Source organism: Ranitomeya variabilis, chromosome 5, assembly GCF_051348905.1.
Source record: "Ranitomeya variabilis isolate aRanVar5 chromosome 5, aRanVar5.hap1, whole genome shotgun sequence".
Taxonomy (NCBI): Eukaryota; Metazoa; Chordata; class Amphibia; order Anura; family Dendrobatidae; genus Ranitomeya; species Ranitomeya variabilis.
In genome coordinates this window covers 605,496,339-605,512,929 of record NC_135236.1, presented here as the reverse complement: position 1 = coordinate 605,512,929, position 16,591 = coordinate 605,496,339, and the positions used below count along the sequence as shown (strand labels likewise).

Here is a 16,591-nt window from a genome sequence, read left to right as displayed (position 1 = left end):
ACACTGCCGAGAACCAGCTGACGGTGCTGGAACCCGGATGGGTAGCCGAAGGTCCAAGAGCCAATGGAACTACCGAGGACCAGCTGACGTTACTGGAACCCGGTTACTAAGCAGGAGGTACCCGTGCCTGAAAGCACTACCAAGGACCACCTGACGGTGGAACTCGGATACCCAGAGGGAGGCACCTAAGCCAAAGGCTCTGCCCGGAACCAGCTGACGGTACTGGAACCAGGATGGGGAGCAGAAGGTACAAGAGCAAGTGTCTGCGTGGCTTTTGCAGGACACGATGCCGGCTGCACAGCAGGGGAACAGCTGGCGGTGCTGAACCCCACTGACACATTGGCTGGTGTTTGGCTCTGTGCAGCTAGCAGTACCGGGCCCCAACTGGCGGTGTTGGAGCCCGGGCTCTGCAGGGGGAGCAGAGTGTAGGCCGAAGCCTAATTGAACCAATTTCAAAGGTAACCTTTAACCCCCCCTCAGGGGTTACAAAGTAGAAGAGCCACAGCTTATGCAGCAGTAGTGCTGCACAAGTCAAAGGTTGCTCTTTTAATTTTGCTTCTTGCACACGCTGAATGAAACACGTATAACATTTAGCCCTTTATACAGTCAAACTGTGTTGGAGGCGCGAGTTCCCTTTGTAATGAGACGCAGCACAGATGTCAAGAATCCCACCTTGGTGCTGGGTGCAGCCTCCTGAGCGTTGTTATTTGCTGTACAGGAGTCTGCGCTGTCGTGTTATCCCCTGGCCTAGCGCTGTTGGCGCTGCCCATCTTCTGACATCATTTAATGTCGGCCGGTGCGGTTCGCGATGACCATGAATCCCAGCCCCGCAGTGTCTTAACATTGTTAAAACACTGCGGGGCTGGGATTCATGGCCTGGCGCAGCACATATGTTCGCCTCTCACACTCGGGTCCTTACACCCGCTTCAGACTGTGCGGCGTCAGCTGATCCCTTATCGCATGCCACGGCCATGAAGCCGCACAGTCTGAAGAAGGCGGAAGGAGATGAGGGACAGGCGAACTGATGCACTGCTCATGCCCATCAATCACACCCTCGCAGTCCCAAGAAATAAGACACCGAGGGGCGTTGTGTGGGTCAGGGCGGCCGCAGAGGCGCAGGCAGCCAAACAATGATGCCTGAAGACGGGCAGCGCTACCAAGGGGGTTTGTTGTGAATTTGGATTCTGGGCTCCCCCGGTGGCTACTAGTGGAATTGAACTGGTGTCTTCATCTTCTCTGTTCACCTGTTCCCATCAAGATGTGGGAGTCGCTATATAACCTTGCTGCTCTGTTAGTTGCTTGCCGGTCAACAATGTTATCAGAAGCCTCTCTGTGCTTGTTCCTGCTCCTAGACAACTACTAGATAAGTTGGACTCTTGTCCATGTTTGTTTTTGCATTTTTGTTCCAGTTCACAGCTGTAGTTTCGTTACTGTGTCTGGAAAGCTCTTGTGAACAGGAATTGCCACTCTGGTGTTATGAGTTAATGCCAGAGTTTTAAAGTAATTTCTGGATGGTGTTTTGATAGGGTTTTCAGCTGACCATGAAAGTGTCCTTTCTGTCTTCTGCTATGTAGTAAGTGGACCTCAAATTTGCTAAACCTATTTTCATACTACGTTTGTTATTTCATCTTAATTCACCGCCAATACATGTGGGGGGCCTCTGTCTCCTTTCGGGGTATTTCTCTAGAGGTGAGCTAGGACTAATATTTTCCTCTGCTAGCATTATTTAGTCCTCCGGCTGGTGCTGGGCATCTAGAATCAACGTAGGCATGCTACCCGGCCACTGCTAGTTGTGCGTTAGGTTTAGTTCATGGTCAGCTCAGTTCCCATCTTCCAAGAGCTAGTTCCTATATATGCTGATGCTATGTTCTCTTGCCATTGAGAACATGACAGTTTGACCGGACCACTAAAGGGTTAAAATCCTTGGCTGAGAAAGGAGAGAAATAAGAAGTCTGCTGAGATTTTTTTTTTTTTTTTTTTTTTTCTCTCCTTCTTTGAATGGCTCTGTGTCCACCTGTTTGTAATGGATCTTCAGAGTGTAACTGCAGGTTTGAATAATCTCGCCACGAAGGTACAAAATTTGCAAGACTTTGTTTTTCATGCACCTGTATCTGAGCCGAGAATTCCCTTGCCGGAATTTTTCTCGGGGAATAGATCTGGGTTTCAGAATTTTCGAAATAATTGCAAATTATTTTTGTCCCTGAAATTTCGCTCTGCCGGAGACCCTGCACAGCAGGTCAGGATTGTGATTTCCTTGCTCCGGGGCGACCCTCAAGATTGGGCTTTTTCATTGACACCAGGGGATCCTGCGTTGCTCAATGTGGATGCGTTTTTTCTGGCCTTGGGGTTGCTTTATGACGAACCTCATTTGGAGCTTCAGGCAGAAAAAACTTTGATGTCCCTATCTCAGGGGCAAGATGAAGCGGAAATTTACTGCCAAAGATTCCGTAAATGGTCTGTGCTTACTCAGTGGAATGAGTGCGCCCTGGCGGCGACTTTCAGAGAGGGTCTCTCTGATGCCATTAAGGATGTTATGGTGGGGTTCCCTGTGCCTGCGGGTCTGAATGAGTCCATGACAATGGCTATTCAGATCGATAGGCGTTTGCGGGAGCGCAAACCAGTGCACCATCTGGCGGTGTCCACTGAGAAGTCGCCAGAGAGTATGCAGTGTGATAGAATTCTGTCCCGAAGCGAGCGGCAGAATTTTAGACGGAAAAATGGGTTGTGTTTCTATTGTGGTGATTCTACTCATGTTATATCAGCATGCTCTAAGCGCACTAAAAAGCTTGATAAATCTGTTTCCATTTGCACCTTACCGTCTAAGTTTATTCTATCTGTGACCCTGATTTGCTCTTTGTCATCTATTACCACGGACGCCTATGTCGACTCTGGCGCCGCTTTGAGTCTTATGGATTGGTCCTTTGCCAAACGCTGTGGGTATGATTTAGAGCCTTTGGAGACTCCTATTCCTCTAAAGGGGATTGACTCCACCCCATTGGCTAATAATAAACCACAATACTGGACACAAGTAACTATGCGTATTAATCCGGATCACCAGGAGATTATTCGCTTTCTGGTGCTGTATAATCTACATGATGATTTGGTGCTAGGATTGCCTTGGCTGCAATCTCACAACCCAGTCCTCGACTGGAGAGCTATGTCTGTGTTGAGCTGGGGATGTAAGGGGGCTCATGGGGATGTACCTGTGGTTTCCATTTCATCATCTATTCCCTCTGAAATTCCTGAGTTCCTGTCTGACTATCGTGACGTCTTTGAAGAATCCAAGCTTGGTTCGTTACCTCCGCACCGAGAGTGCGATTGTGCCATAGATTTAATCCCGGGTAGTAAATACCCAAAGGGTCGTTTATTTAATCTGTCTGTGCCTGAACATGCTGCTATGCGAGAATATATAAAGGAGTCCTTGGAAAAGGGACATATTCGTCCATCGTCATCTCCCTTAGGAGCCGGTTTTTTCTTTGTGTCAAAAAAAGACGGCTCTTTGAGACCATGTATCGATTATCGGCTTTTGAATAAAATCACTGTTAAATATCAATACCCATTGCCGTTGCTGACTGATTTGTTTGCTCGCATAAAGGGGGCCAAGTGGTTCTCTAAGATTGACCTTCGTGGGGCGTATAATTTGGTGCGAATCAGGCAGGGGGATGAGTGGAAAACCGCATTTAATACGCCCGAGGGCCACTTTGAGTATTTAGTGATGCCTTTTGGTCTTTCAAATGCTCCGTCAGTTTTCCAGTCCTTTATGCATGATATTTTTCGCGATTATTTGGATAAATTTATGATTGTGTATCTGGATGATATTCTGATTTTTTCAGATGACTGGGACTCTCATGTCCAGCAAGTCAGGAGGGTTTTCCAGGTTTTGCGGTCTAATTCTTTGTGTGTGAAGGGTTCTAAGTGTGTTTTTGGGGTACAGAGGATTTCCTTTTTGGGATATATTTTTTCTCCCTCTTCCATTGAAATGGATCCTGTCAAGGTTCAAGCTATTTGTGATTGGACGCAGCCCTCTTCTCTTAAGAGTCTTCAGAAATTTTTGGGCTTTGCTAACTTTTATCGTCGATTTATTGCTGGTTTTTCGGATATTGCTAAGCCATTGACCGATTTGACTAAGAAGGGTGCTGATGTTGCTGATTGGTCCCCTGATGCTGTGGAGGCCTTTCGGGAGCTTAAGCGCCGTTTTTCCTCTGCCCCTGTGTTGCGTCAGCCTGATGTTGCTCTACCTTTTCAGGTTGAGGTCGACGCTTCTGAGATCGGAGCTGGGGCAGTGTTGTCGCAGAAAAGTTCTGACTGCTCCGTGATGAGGCCTTGTGCCTTCTTTTCCCGTAAATTTTCGCCCGCTGAGCGGAATTATGATGTTGGGAATCGGGAGCTTTTGGCCATGAAGTGGGCTTTTGAGGAGTGGCGCCATTGGCTTGAGGGGGCCAGACATCAGGTGGTGGTATTGACTGACCACAAAAATTTGATTTATCTTGAGACCGCCAGGCGCCTGAATCCTAGACAGGCGCGCTGGTCATTATTTTTCTCTCGGTTTAATTTTGTGGTGTCATACCTACCGGGTTCTAAGAATGTTAAGGCGGATGCCCTTTCTAGGAGTTTTGAGCCTGACTCGCCTGGTAACTCTGAGCCCACAGGTATCCTTAAGGATGGAGTGGTATTGTCAGCCGTTTCTCCAGACCTGCGGCGGGCCTTGCAGGAGTTTCAGGCGGATAGACCGGATCGTTGCCCACCTGATAAACTGTCTGTTCCTGATGATTGGACCAGTAGAGTCATCTCTGAGGTTCATTCTTCTGCGTTGGCAGGTCATCCTGGCATTTTTGGTACCAGGGATTTGGTGGCAAGGTCCTTCTGGTGGCCTTCCCTGTCACGAGATGTGCGAGGCTTTGTGCAGTCTTGTGACGTTTGTGCTCGGGCCAAGCCTTGTTGTTCTCGGGCTAGTGGATTGTTGTTGCCCTTGCCTATTCCTAAGAGGCCTTGGACGCACATCTCGATGGATTTTATTTCAGATCTGCCTGTTTCTCAGAAGATGTCTGTCATCTGGGTGGTGTGTGACCGTTTCTCTAAGATGGTCCATTTGGTTCCTCTGCCCAAGTTGCCTTCTTCTTCCGAGTTGGTTCCTCTGTTTTTTCAAAATGTTGTTCGTTTGCATGGTATTCCTGAGAATATCATTTCTGACAGAGGGACCCAATTCGTGTCTAGATTTTGGCGGGCATTCTGTGCTAGGATGGGCATAGATTTATCTTTTTCGTCCGCTTTCCATCCTCAGACGAATGGCCAGACCGAGCGGACTAATCAGACCCTGGAGACATATCTGAGGTGTTTTGTGTCTGCTGACCAGGATGATTGGGTTGCTTTTTTGCCATTGGCGGAGTTCGCTCTCAATAATCGGGCCAGCTCTGCCACTTTGGTGTCCCCGTTTTTCTGTAATTCGGGGTTTCATCCTCGATTTTCCTCTGGTCAGGTGGAATCTTCGGATTGTCCTGGAGTGGATGCTGTGGTGGAGAGATTGCATCAGATCTGGGGGCAGGTGGTGGACAATTTGAGGTTGTCCCAGGAGAAGACTCAGCTTTTTGCCAACCGCCACCGTCGTGTTGGTCCTCGGCTTTGTGTTGGGGATTTGGTGTGGTTGTCTTCTCGTTTTGTCCCTATGAGGGTCTCTTCTCCTAAGTTTAAGCCTCGGTTCATCGGCCCGTATAAGATATTGGAGATTCTTAACCCTGTTTCCTTCCGTTTGGACCTCCCTGCATCCTTTTCTATTCATAACGTTTTTCATCGGTCATTATTGCGCAGGTATGAGGTACCGGTTGTGCCTTCCGTTGAGCCTCCTGCTCCGGTGTTGGTTGAGGGTGAGTTGGAGTACGTTGTGGAGAAAATCTTAGACTCTCGTGTTTCCAGACGGAGACTCCAGTATCTGGTCAAGTGGAAGGGATACGGCCAGGAGGATAATTCTTGGGTGAATGCATCTGATGTTCATGCCTCTGATCTGGTTCGTGCCTTTCATAGGGCCCATCCTGATCGCCCTGGTGGTTCTGGTGAGGGTTCGGTGCCCCCTCCTTGAGGGGGGGATACTGTTGTGAATTTGGATTCTGGGCTCCCCCGGTGGCTACTAGTGGAATTGAACTGGTGTCTTCATCTTCTCTGTTCACCTGTTCCCATCAAGATGTGGGAGTCGCTATATAACCTTGCTGCTCTGTTAGTTGCTTGCCGGTCAACAATGTTATCAGAAGCCTCTCTGTGCTTGTTCCTGCTCCTAGACAACTACTAGATAAGTTGGACTCTTGTCCATGTTTGTTTTTGCATTTTTGTTCCAGTTCACAGCTGTAGTTTCGTTACTGTGTCTGGAAAGCTCTTGTGAACAGGAATTGCCACTCTGGTGTTATGAGTTAATGCCAGAGTTTTAAAGTAATTTCTGGATGGTGTTTTGATAGGGTTTTCAGCTGACCATGAAAGTGTCCTTTCTGTCTTCTGCTATGTAGTAAGTGGACCTCAAATTTGCTAAACCTATTTTCATACTACGTTTGTTATTTCATCTTAATTCACCGCCAATACATGTGGGGGGCCTCTGTCTCCTTTCGGGGTATTTCTCTAGAGGTGAGCTAGGACTAATATTTTCCTCTGCTAGCATTATTTAGTCCTCCGGCTGGTGCTGGGCATCTAGAATCAACGTAGGCATGCTACCCGGCCACTGCTAGTTGTGCGTTAGGTTTAGTTCATGGTCAGCTCAGTTCCCATCTTCCAAGAGCTAGTTCCTATATATGCTGATGCTATGTTCTCTTGCCATTGAGAACATGACAGGGGTTGCAGCGTGTCATTACAAAGGAAAGTCACACCACCGGGACGGTTAAATGGTCACACAGAGGACACATTTTAGACGTGTTTTCAGTTCCACATGTGCGAGGAGAATACGTTTATGAGCCACCTTGCACACATGCAGCATTACCGCTGTACAAGGTGGCTGTAAAACGTATAAACGCCTGGGGGAGGGGGGACAGGTTCCCTTCAATTTCAGTTCTTGTGTCTGCGTGGCGGTCGCAGGACACGTTGCCGGCTACACAGCAGGGGAACAGCTGGCGGTGCTGAACCCCACTGACACATTGGCTGGTGTTTTTCTCTGTGCAGCTAGCACATCTGGGCCAAAACTGGCGGTGTTAGAGCCCAGGGTCAGCAGGAGGAGCAGGGGGAGCGGAGTGTAGGCCGAAGCCTGCACCGGAGCAAGTTGAAAGGAAACCTTTAACCCCCCCCCCAGGCGTTTGTAGCTGAAAGAGCCATTGTGTACAGCACTAATGCTGGAAAAGGTAAACTTAGCTCTTTTAATTATCGTCCTTGCACATGCTGAACCTAACACTTATGAAATGTGTCCCCTCACAGCGTTAAACCGTCCGGTAGGTGGAACTTTCCTTTGTCGTGTGACGCAGCACAGCCATCATTTTTACCCCCTTGGCGCCGTGCGCCGCCTCCTCAGCGTTGTTTGAATCTGTCCCGGAGCCTGCGCTGTTAGGTTAGCCCTTGGCCATGCACACATTTTGCGCTGCCCGTCTTCTGACATCATTTGGTGTCAGGCTGGCTGCACCTGTGCGGGTGCGCTGGCCGAGATCCCGCCTCACAGTGTCGTCAAATGTAATCCCACCGCGGGCCTGGGATCCGTGGCCATGCGCAGTGCATATCCTCGCCTCTCACTCCCCTCCCTACGGCTTCTTAAGACTGTGCGGTGTCACGGCCGTGGCATGCTATTAGGGATCAGCTGACACCGCACAGTCTGAAGAAGCCGTAGGGAGGGGAGTGAGAGGCGAGGATATGCACTGCGCATGGCCACGGATCCCAGGCCCGCGGTGGGATTACATTAGACGACACTGCGAGGCGGGATCTTGGCCAGCGCACCCGCACAGGCGCAGCCAGCCTGACACCAAATGATGTCAGAAAACGGGCAGCGCAAAATGTGTGCATGGCCAAGGGCTAACCTAACAGCGCAGGCTCCGGGACAGATTCAAACAACGCTGAGGAGGCGGCGCACGGCGCCAAGGGGGTAAAAATGATGGCTGTGCTGCGTCACACGACAAACAAAAGTTCCACCTACCGGACGGTTTAACGCTGTGAGGGGACACATTTCATAAGTGTTAGGTTCAGCATGTGCAAGGAGCACCACGAAAAGAGGCACTTTTTCCCTTTGCATCATTACTGCTGCACAAGGTGGCTCCTTCAGTAACAAACGCCTGGGGGGGGGGGGGACAGGTTCCCTTAAATTTAACTTGTTGTGCCTGCGTGGCGGTCACAGTACACGTTGCCGTATACACAGCAGGGGAACAGCTGGCGGTGCTGAACCCCACTAACACATCGGCGAGGTGTTTGGCTCTGTGCGTACAGCACTTCTGGGCGGCAACTAGCGGTGTTGGAGCCCAGGGACAGGAGGAGGAGGAGGTGGAGGAGGAGGTAGGAGGGATTGCCACACACACAGCAGGGGAACAGCTGACGTTACTGAACCCCAATAACAGAGGAGGGACTGTTGACTGTGCGGACAGCACTTCTGGACGGCAACTGGCGGTGTTGGAGCCCAGGGACAGGTGGAGGAGGTAGGAGGGATTGCCACACACACAGCAGGGGAACAGCTGACGTTACTGAACCCCAATAACAGAGGAGCGACTGTTGGGACTGTGCGGACAGCACTTCTGGACGGCAACTGGCGGTGTTGGAGCCCAGGGACAGGTGGAGGAGGAGGAGGTAGGAGGAGGTAGGAGGGATTGCCACACACACAGCAGGGGAACAGCTGACGTTACTGAACCCCAATAACAGAGGAGGGACTGTTGACTGTGCGTACAGCACTACTGGACGGCAACTAGCGGTGTTGGAGCCCAGGGACAGGAGGGGGAGGTGGTGGAGGAGGTAGGAGGGATTGCCACACACACAGCAGGGGAACAGCTGACGTTACTGAACCCCAATAACAGAGGAGGGACTGTTGGGACTGTGCGGACAGCACTTCTGGACGGCAACTGGCGGTGTTGGAGCCCAGGGACAGGTGGAGGAGGTAGGAGGAGGTAGGAGGGATTGCCACACACACAGCAGGGGAACAGCTGACGTTACTGAACCCCAATAACAGAGGAGGGACTGTTGACTGTGCGTACAGCACTACTGGACGGCAACTAGCGGTGTTGGAGCCCAGGGACAGGAGGGGGAGGTGGTGGAGGAGGTAGGAGGGATTGCCACACACACAGCAGGGGAACAGCTGACGTTACTGAACCCCAATAACAGAGGAGGGACTGTTGACTGTGCGTACAGCACTACTGGACGGCAACTAGCGGTGTTGGAGCCCAGGGACAGGTGGAGGAGGAGGTAGGAGGGATTGCCACACACACAGCAGGGGAACAGCTGACGTTACTGAACCCCAATAACAGAGGAGGGACTGTTGACTGTGCGTACAGCACTTCTGGACGGCAACTAGCGGTGTTGGAGCCCAGGGACAGGAGGGGGAGGTGGTGGAGGAGGTAGGAGGGATTGCCACACATACAGCAGGGGAACAGCTGACGTTACTGAACCCCAATAACAGAGGAGGGACTGTTGACTGTGCGTACAGCACTACTGGACGGCAACTAGCGGTGTTGGAGCCCAGGGACAGGAGGAGGAGGAGGTGGAGGAGGAGGTAGGAGGGATTGCCACACACACAGCAGGGGAACAGCTGACGTTACTGAACCCCAATAACAGAGGAGGGACTGTGCGGACAGCACTTCTGGACGGCAACTGGCGGTGTTGGAGCCCAGGGACAGGTGGAGGAGGAGGAGGTAGGAGGGATTGCCACACACACAGCAGGGGAACAGCTGACGTTACTGAACCCCAATAACAGAGGAGGGACTGTTGACTGTGCGTACAGCACTACTGGACGGCAACTAGCGGTGTTGGAGCCCAGGGACAGGAGGGGGAGGTGGTGGAGGAGGTAGGAGGGATTGCCACACACAGCAGGGGAACAGCTGACGTTACTGAACCCCAATAACAGAGGAGGGACTGTTGACTGTGCGTACAGCACTACTGGACGGCAACTAGCGGTGTTGGAGCCCAGGGACAGGAGGAGGAGGAGGTGGAGGAGGAGGTAGGAGGGATTGCCACACACACAGCAGGGGAACAGCTGACTTTACTGAACCCCAATAACAGAGGAGGGACTGTTGACTGTGCGGACAGCACTACTGGACGGCAACTAGCGGTGTTGGAGCCCAGGGACAGGAGGAGGAGGAGGTGGAGGAGGAGGTAGGAGGGATTGCCACACACACAGCAGGGGAACAGCTGACGTTACTGAACCCCAATAACAGAGGAGGGACTGTTGGGACTGTGCGGACAGCACTTCTGGACGGCAACTAGCGGTGTTGGAGCCCAGGGACAGGTGGAAAAGCAGAGGAACACAATGTAGGCCGAAGCCTGAGAAAGTCGAAAGGGAACCTTTACCCCCCCCCCCCCCAAGGCGTTTGTAGCTGAAAGAGCCAGCTTGTGCAGCACAAAAGATGCAAAAGGAAAAGGTGGCTCTTTTCATCATGCTCCTTGCAAACACAGAACTAAACACTTATAAAATGTGTCCCCTGAAACCGTCCCGGAGGTGGGACTTTCCTTCGTAATATGACGCAGCACAGCCGTCATTCCTACCCCCCCGGCGCCGTGCCCCGGCTCCTCAGCGTTGTTTGATTCCGTCCCGGAGCCTGCGCTGTTATGTTATCCCGTGGCCAGGCACACTTAGCGCTGCCCATCTTCTGACATCATTTGGTGTCAGGCTGGCTGCGCCTGTGCGGCCGCGCTGGCCGAGAGCCCGCCTCGCAGTGTCTTCTGATTTAATCCCACTGGGGGCCTGGGATCCATGGCCATGCGCAGTTCATATCCTCGCCTCTCACTCCCCTCCCTACGGCTTCTTAAGACTGTGCGGTGTCACGGCCGTGGCATGCTATTAGGGACCAGCTGACACCGAACAGTCTGAAGAAGCCATAGGGAGTGAGAAGTGGAGGTTCAGATATGCACTGCGCATGTCCATGGATCCCAGGCCCCCAGTGGGATTAAATCAGAAGACACTGCGAGGCGGGCTCTCGGCCAGCGCGGCCGCACAGGCGCAGCCATCCTGACACCAAATGATGCCAGAAGACGGGCAGCGCTAAGTGTGCCTGGCCACGGGATAACATAACAGCGCAGGCTCCGGGACGGAATCAAACAACGCTGAGGAGCCGGGGCACGGCGCCAAGGGGGTAGGAATGACGGCTGTGCTGCGTCATATTACGAAGGAAAGTCCCACCTCCGGGACGGTTTTACGGTATCAGTGGACACATTTTATAGTGTTAAGTTCTGCGTGTGCAAGGAGCTAAACAAAAATAGCTACCTTTTCCTTGTGCAGCATTACTGCTGCACAAGGTGGCTCTTTCAGTAACAAACGCTTTGGGGGGGGGGACAGATTCCCTTACATTTCAGTTGTTGTGTCAGCGTGGCGGTCGCAGGATACATTGCCGGCTACACAGCTGGGGATCAGCTGACGTTACTGAAACCCAATAACACTGGGTCGTATGTTTTGACTGTGCAGACGACACTTCTGAGCCTCAACTGGCGGTGTTGGAGCCCAGGAATTTAAGTTCAGGTGGTAGAAAGATGAACACAACAGGAGACCTGGATAACGTAGACAGTCACCTAATTATTTAATCAGGAAGAGGAGTGGCAAATTCCTGCGAGATCCAGGCCTTGTTCATTTTCAGGAAAGTAAGCCGGTCAACGTTATCGGAGGATAGTCGCATGCGACGGTCAGTTAGTACACCACCTGCAGCACTAAAGACACGTTCCGATAATACACTGGCCGCAGGGCAAGACAGCACCTCCAATGCATACTGGCTTAGCTCTGGCCATGTATCCAGCTTTGAGACCCAAAACTTGAAAGGGGAAGAGCCGTCTGGGAGTACAGCAAGAGGGCAAGACATGTAGTCTGTCACCATCTGACGGAACCGTTGCCTCCTGCTGACTGGAGCCGTCTGTGATGGTGTAGACTTTTGTGGCGGGCACAGAAAACTGTGCCACAGTTGGGCCATACTGGTCTTGCCTTGGGCAGAGGCACTGCTTCTGCTCCCTCTTTGTGCAGAGCCTCCACCACTGCCTGGACGCACTGAGCTGCTTTGGAATGCACTAGCAGCACTTCTCTCAGTTGGAATGGAGAAGATGATGGAATTGACCAGTGTGTCTTGGTACTCCCGCATTTTTCGCTCCCGGTTCAATGGTGTGATGAGGCTTTCTACGTTGTCCCGGTAGCGAGGATCGAGGAGGGTGAACACCCAATAATCAGACATGTTGAGAATGTGGGCGATGCGGCGGTCGTTTCTCAGGCACTGCAGCATGTAATCTACCATGTGCTGCAGACTGCCAACTGCCCAAGAAACGCTGTCCCCTGCTGGAGGCGTGATCTCTGCCCGCTCGTCATCACCCCACCCTCGCTGTACACACTGAGTACTGGACAATTGTGTAACTCCCTCCTCTGGACGGATGTCTTCCTCCTCCATTGACTCCTCCTCATCCTCCTCACAAACTGTCCCCTGCCTACGCGTTTGTGAGGAACCACGTGGCGCTGACTGTCCAGAAGATGATGGAAATGCTGAATCCTCATCCTCCACCTCTTCCACAACATCATCCCTTAGCGCTTGCAGTGATTTTTCAAGCAGGCAGATAAGGGGGACATTCATGCTGACTAGTGCATCATCTGCACTCGCCATCCGCGTGGAATAATCAAAGGGACGCAAAACCTGGCAGACGTCATTCATAGTGGCCCACTCTGTGGTTGTGAAGTCTGTACGGCGCTGACTGCGACTTCTTTGCACCTGAAGCAGCTGGTACTCCATTACAGCTTGCTGCTGCTCACACAACTGCTCCAACATATGTAACGTGGAATTCCACCTGGTAGGTAGGTCACATATGATGCGATGTTCCGGCAGGCGGTGTCGGCGCTGCAGAGCCGCAATGTGCGCTTTTGCCGTGCTGGAACGCCGCAAGTGAGCACACTCTAGGCGGACCTTGTGCAGCAGTGCATCAAGATCCGGATAGTCCCTCAAAAAGCTCTGCACGACCAAATTGAGCACATGTGCCAGACATGGGATGTGAGTGAGGTTGCCGAGGCCCAGAGCTGCCACCAGATTTCGGCCATTATCACACACTACCATGCCTGGCTGGAGATTCGCTGGCACAAACCACACATCGCTCTCCTGCTTGATGGCATTCCAGAGCTCCTGCGCTGTGTGGCTACGATTCCCCAAAAAAATTAATTTCAAGACGGCCTGTTGACGTTTGGCCACGGCTGTGCTCATGTCGGTCGTAACAGGTACACGTTCATCACGGGTCCATGTGGAGGTGGACTGTGACGGCTCCTGCAGCGATGATTCTGAGGAACTGGTGTAAGAGGAGGAGTCAATGCGTACATAATGGATTCCTGCAATCCTTGGAGTGGGCAGGACACGTCCTGCGCCACTCGCACGGTCTGTACCCGGCTCAACGACATTAACCCAATGGGCAGTGAGGGAAAGGTATCGCCCCTGTCCATGTTGACTGGTCCACGCATCGGTGGTGAGGTGGACCTTGCTACTGACGGCGTTCAGTAGCGCGTGTTTTATGTGTCCCTCCACATGCTTGTGCAGGGCAGGGACGGCTTGCCTGCTGAAGTAAAAGCGGCTGGGCACATTGTACTGTGGGACTGCCAATGACATCAAGTCACGGAAGCTGTCAGTCTCCACCAGCCTGAATGACAGCATTTCCAGTGACAGAAGTTTGGCAATGCCTGCAGTCAGAGCCTGTGCTCGTGGGTGGTTTGACGAGAAAGGCCGCCTTTTCTCCCATGCCTGTACTACCGATGGCTGTAGACTGGGCTGGGAGTGTGTGGATGACTGGGAAAGTGGTGCTGCGGGTGGAATTACAGCGGGTCTCTGGACAACAGGGCCAGAGGTTCTTCCACGGCGATCCTGGGAGGAAGCCGAACCAGCTGCGTGTGAGCTGGAGGAAGAGGCAACACGAGCTGAAGATGTGGTAGCTGCCGCTGTTGGTTGGCCTAGCTCTTCAGTGTGTTTTTCTAACTCCGCTGGGTGCCTGGTGCGCACATGTTTCCACATGTTGGAGGTATTGAGGTTGCTGACATTTTTCCCTCTTTTGACCTTTTGATGACACACCTTGCATCTGACATAGCAAATGTCATCTGCAACTATGTCAAAAAAGGACCAGGCACTGCAAGTCTTGGGAGCGCCCTTTTTGGCTTTTGGAAGAGACATGCTCCTAACGGGTGCCAAAGCGGAGGCTGCAGGATCCGCAGTCTTCCCCCTCCCTCTCCCTCTTTGGGCCGTACGGGGAATCTCTTCCTCAGAGCTGCTCCCACCACCTTCCTGTCCCTCACGCCAAGATGGGTCAAGGACCTCATCATCTACACTACCCTCTGCCCCCAACTGCTCCTCCTGGGTAGTCTCAGCAGCAGAGCACGCACCAGTAAGTGGCACCTGAGTGTCATCATCAGCTGATGCGGCCTGCGATGTGGTGACCGGAGCCACTGGCCCACCCGCCTCTTCAGAGGAAGAGAGAAAAAGCTGTTGGGCATCACTGCACCCTGCCTCTTCCATTTTTCCCATGCTGCTTGGCTGGCCCCCTGTTTCCAAGCCAAGAGATTCAGAGAACAGAAGTAGAGACGGCTCCTGTCCTGGGCTCTCTGTGCCTGGGCAATTTGGCAGGTGGTGAAGAGACAGATGGCTGCTCTCCAGTGCTCTGTGTCTGAGAGGATGTGGCACTAATTGAAGTTGATGCATTAGCTGCCATCCATCCGACAACGGCTTCAATTTGTTCTTCACGCAGCAGCGGTGTACGGCGCTCTGACACAAAGCTGCGCATGAATGACTGTTGCCTGGTGAAAGTGGGTGCTGATGAGTCACCGGTGCCCGCAGCAGGCACAGAATCCCCACGTCCCCTCCCTGCTCCGCGCCCACGCCCACGTGCCTTACTCACTGCCTTCTTCATCTTGGTTGACTGATAAAGATAAGCAGAAAAGTACTAACGGCTTTGTGTGCTTATTACTGAACAACTCCTCCTAACAGGTATAAGAAAAACTAAGCTGGAGACGGGTGGAAAGACACTAATAGGAATTTTTTGAAAAAATGTGCAGCAGCCTGCGCTACTTAAAACAAAATGAAAATTGATTTGGCGGTATGACGCAGTGAACAACCCTGAGCTGGAGACAACCAGGCTATGGCTGCTCACAGACTACAGGGCGAGCTGCAGTCACACGGAGACCGTGCAGACAGCCGTAAACGGCGCTGCAAGGCCCAAAAACCCTCCTCTATGTTATCCTATGTAGTGTTTTTTTACAAATTAGCTGTAGACGGGTGGAAAGACACTAATAGGATTTTTTGGAATAAATTAGCAGCAGACTACACTACTTGGAAAAAAAAAAAAAAAAAAGAACAGTATGAGGCAATGAACCACCCTCCCTGAACTGAATACAACCAGCTATGGATGGCCTATGTGGCTGCACTCAGACTAGAGAGTGGGCTGCACTCTCACACACACACACACACAGACCTTGCAGATCGCTGTGAAAACAGCGCTACAAGGCGTAGGTGAACACAGCGGTTGCTAAATTAGCCTGTGGAAAGCACAAAGAAGCAAATCGCTATCTCTAAACTGGCCCTCAGTCAGCAAACAGCGTCCTGTCACTAACTGAATTCACAGCAGAGTGATCGCAAAATGGCGCCAGCGACTTTTAAACTGCATCATGACATCATTTCAGCAGCCAATCACAGCCATGCCAGTAGTTTCATGCCCTCCATGCTGAACAGGATGTGCCCACACTTGAAATCATTCTCATTGGCTGAATTTCTGCATTTTTAATCTGGGAACTTCCGATTCCGGTATCCGATACGCGGCAAGTATCGGAATCCCGGTATCGGAATTCCGATACCGCAAGTATCGGCCGATACCCGATACTTGCGGTATCGGAATGCTCAACACTAGCTATAACCCAAACAGTGGATGAGATAGTGAAGGCCTGTGTGGTCCTTCACAACTATGTACTTTCAAAAGAGCCGGTTTCCATCGATGATGAGGACTCTGAAACCACGTTGTGGGATTACCACAGCAGCTCTGTTCGCTCCACAGGTTCTGTTACCAGAATGAGGGACCACTTTGCAGAGTATTTTGTATCACCTGTAGGCAGAGTGCCCTGGCAAGATAACATAGTGTGAGATCTTTATTTCTTGTCTCTGATTTATGTTTTTGTACAAAGTGGTTTCATTGACACCAAGTTTTATTATTTAAAAAAACTCTGGTATTCTTGGTAATAAACCAAATATATTTACACCGTGTGGTGTGGAATTTTTTTTCAATACCTTTTTTTTAGTACCAGCGTATTTACCTAAATGATTGCACTGAAACAAATGTTTGAACCAAAAATAATTTTATTTAAAATTTTTGCAAATTTTTTTCTTCAAAACCTTTTTTTTTTTTTCTCATAACATTTATTGTAAAACCTTTTTTTTTTTTTTTTTTTTTAAGGTTCTACATTTTTTAAAAGATAAACACTTTTTTTCATAATGCTGTGGTTAACTTGGTTTCCATA

At 51.2% G+C, this 16,591-nt stretch overlaps 1 protein-coding gene across 5 annotated transcripts in view; it reads left to right on the top strand.

The window, feature by feature from the left end:
• SPDL1 (spindle apparatus coiled-coil protein 1) overlaps positions 1-16,591 on the top strand; it is a 430,051-nt gene that overhangs the window by 342,702 nt on the left and 70,758 nt on the right. The gene's annotated exons all lie outside the window — the stretch shown is intronic.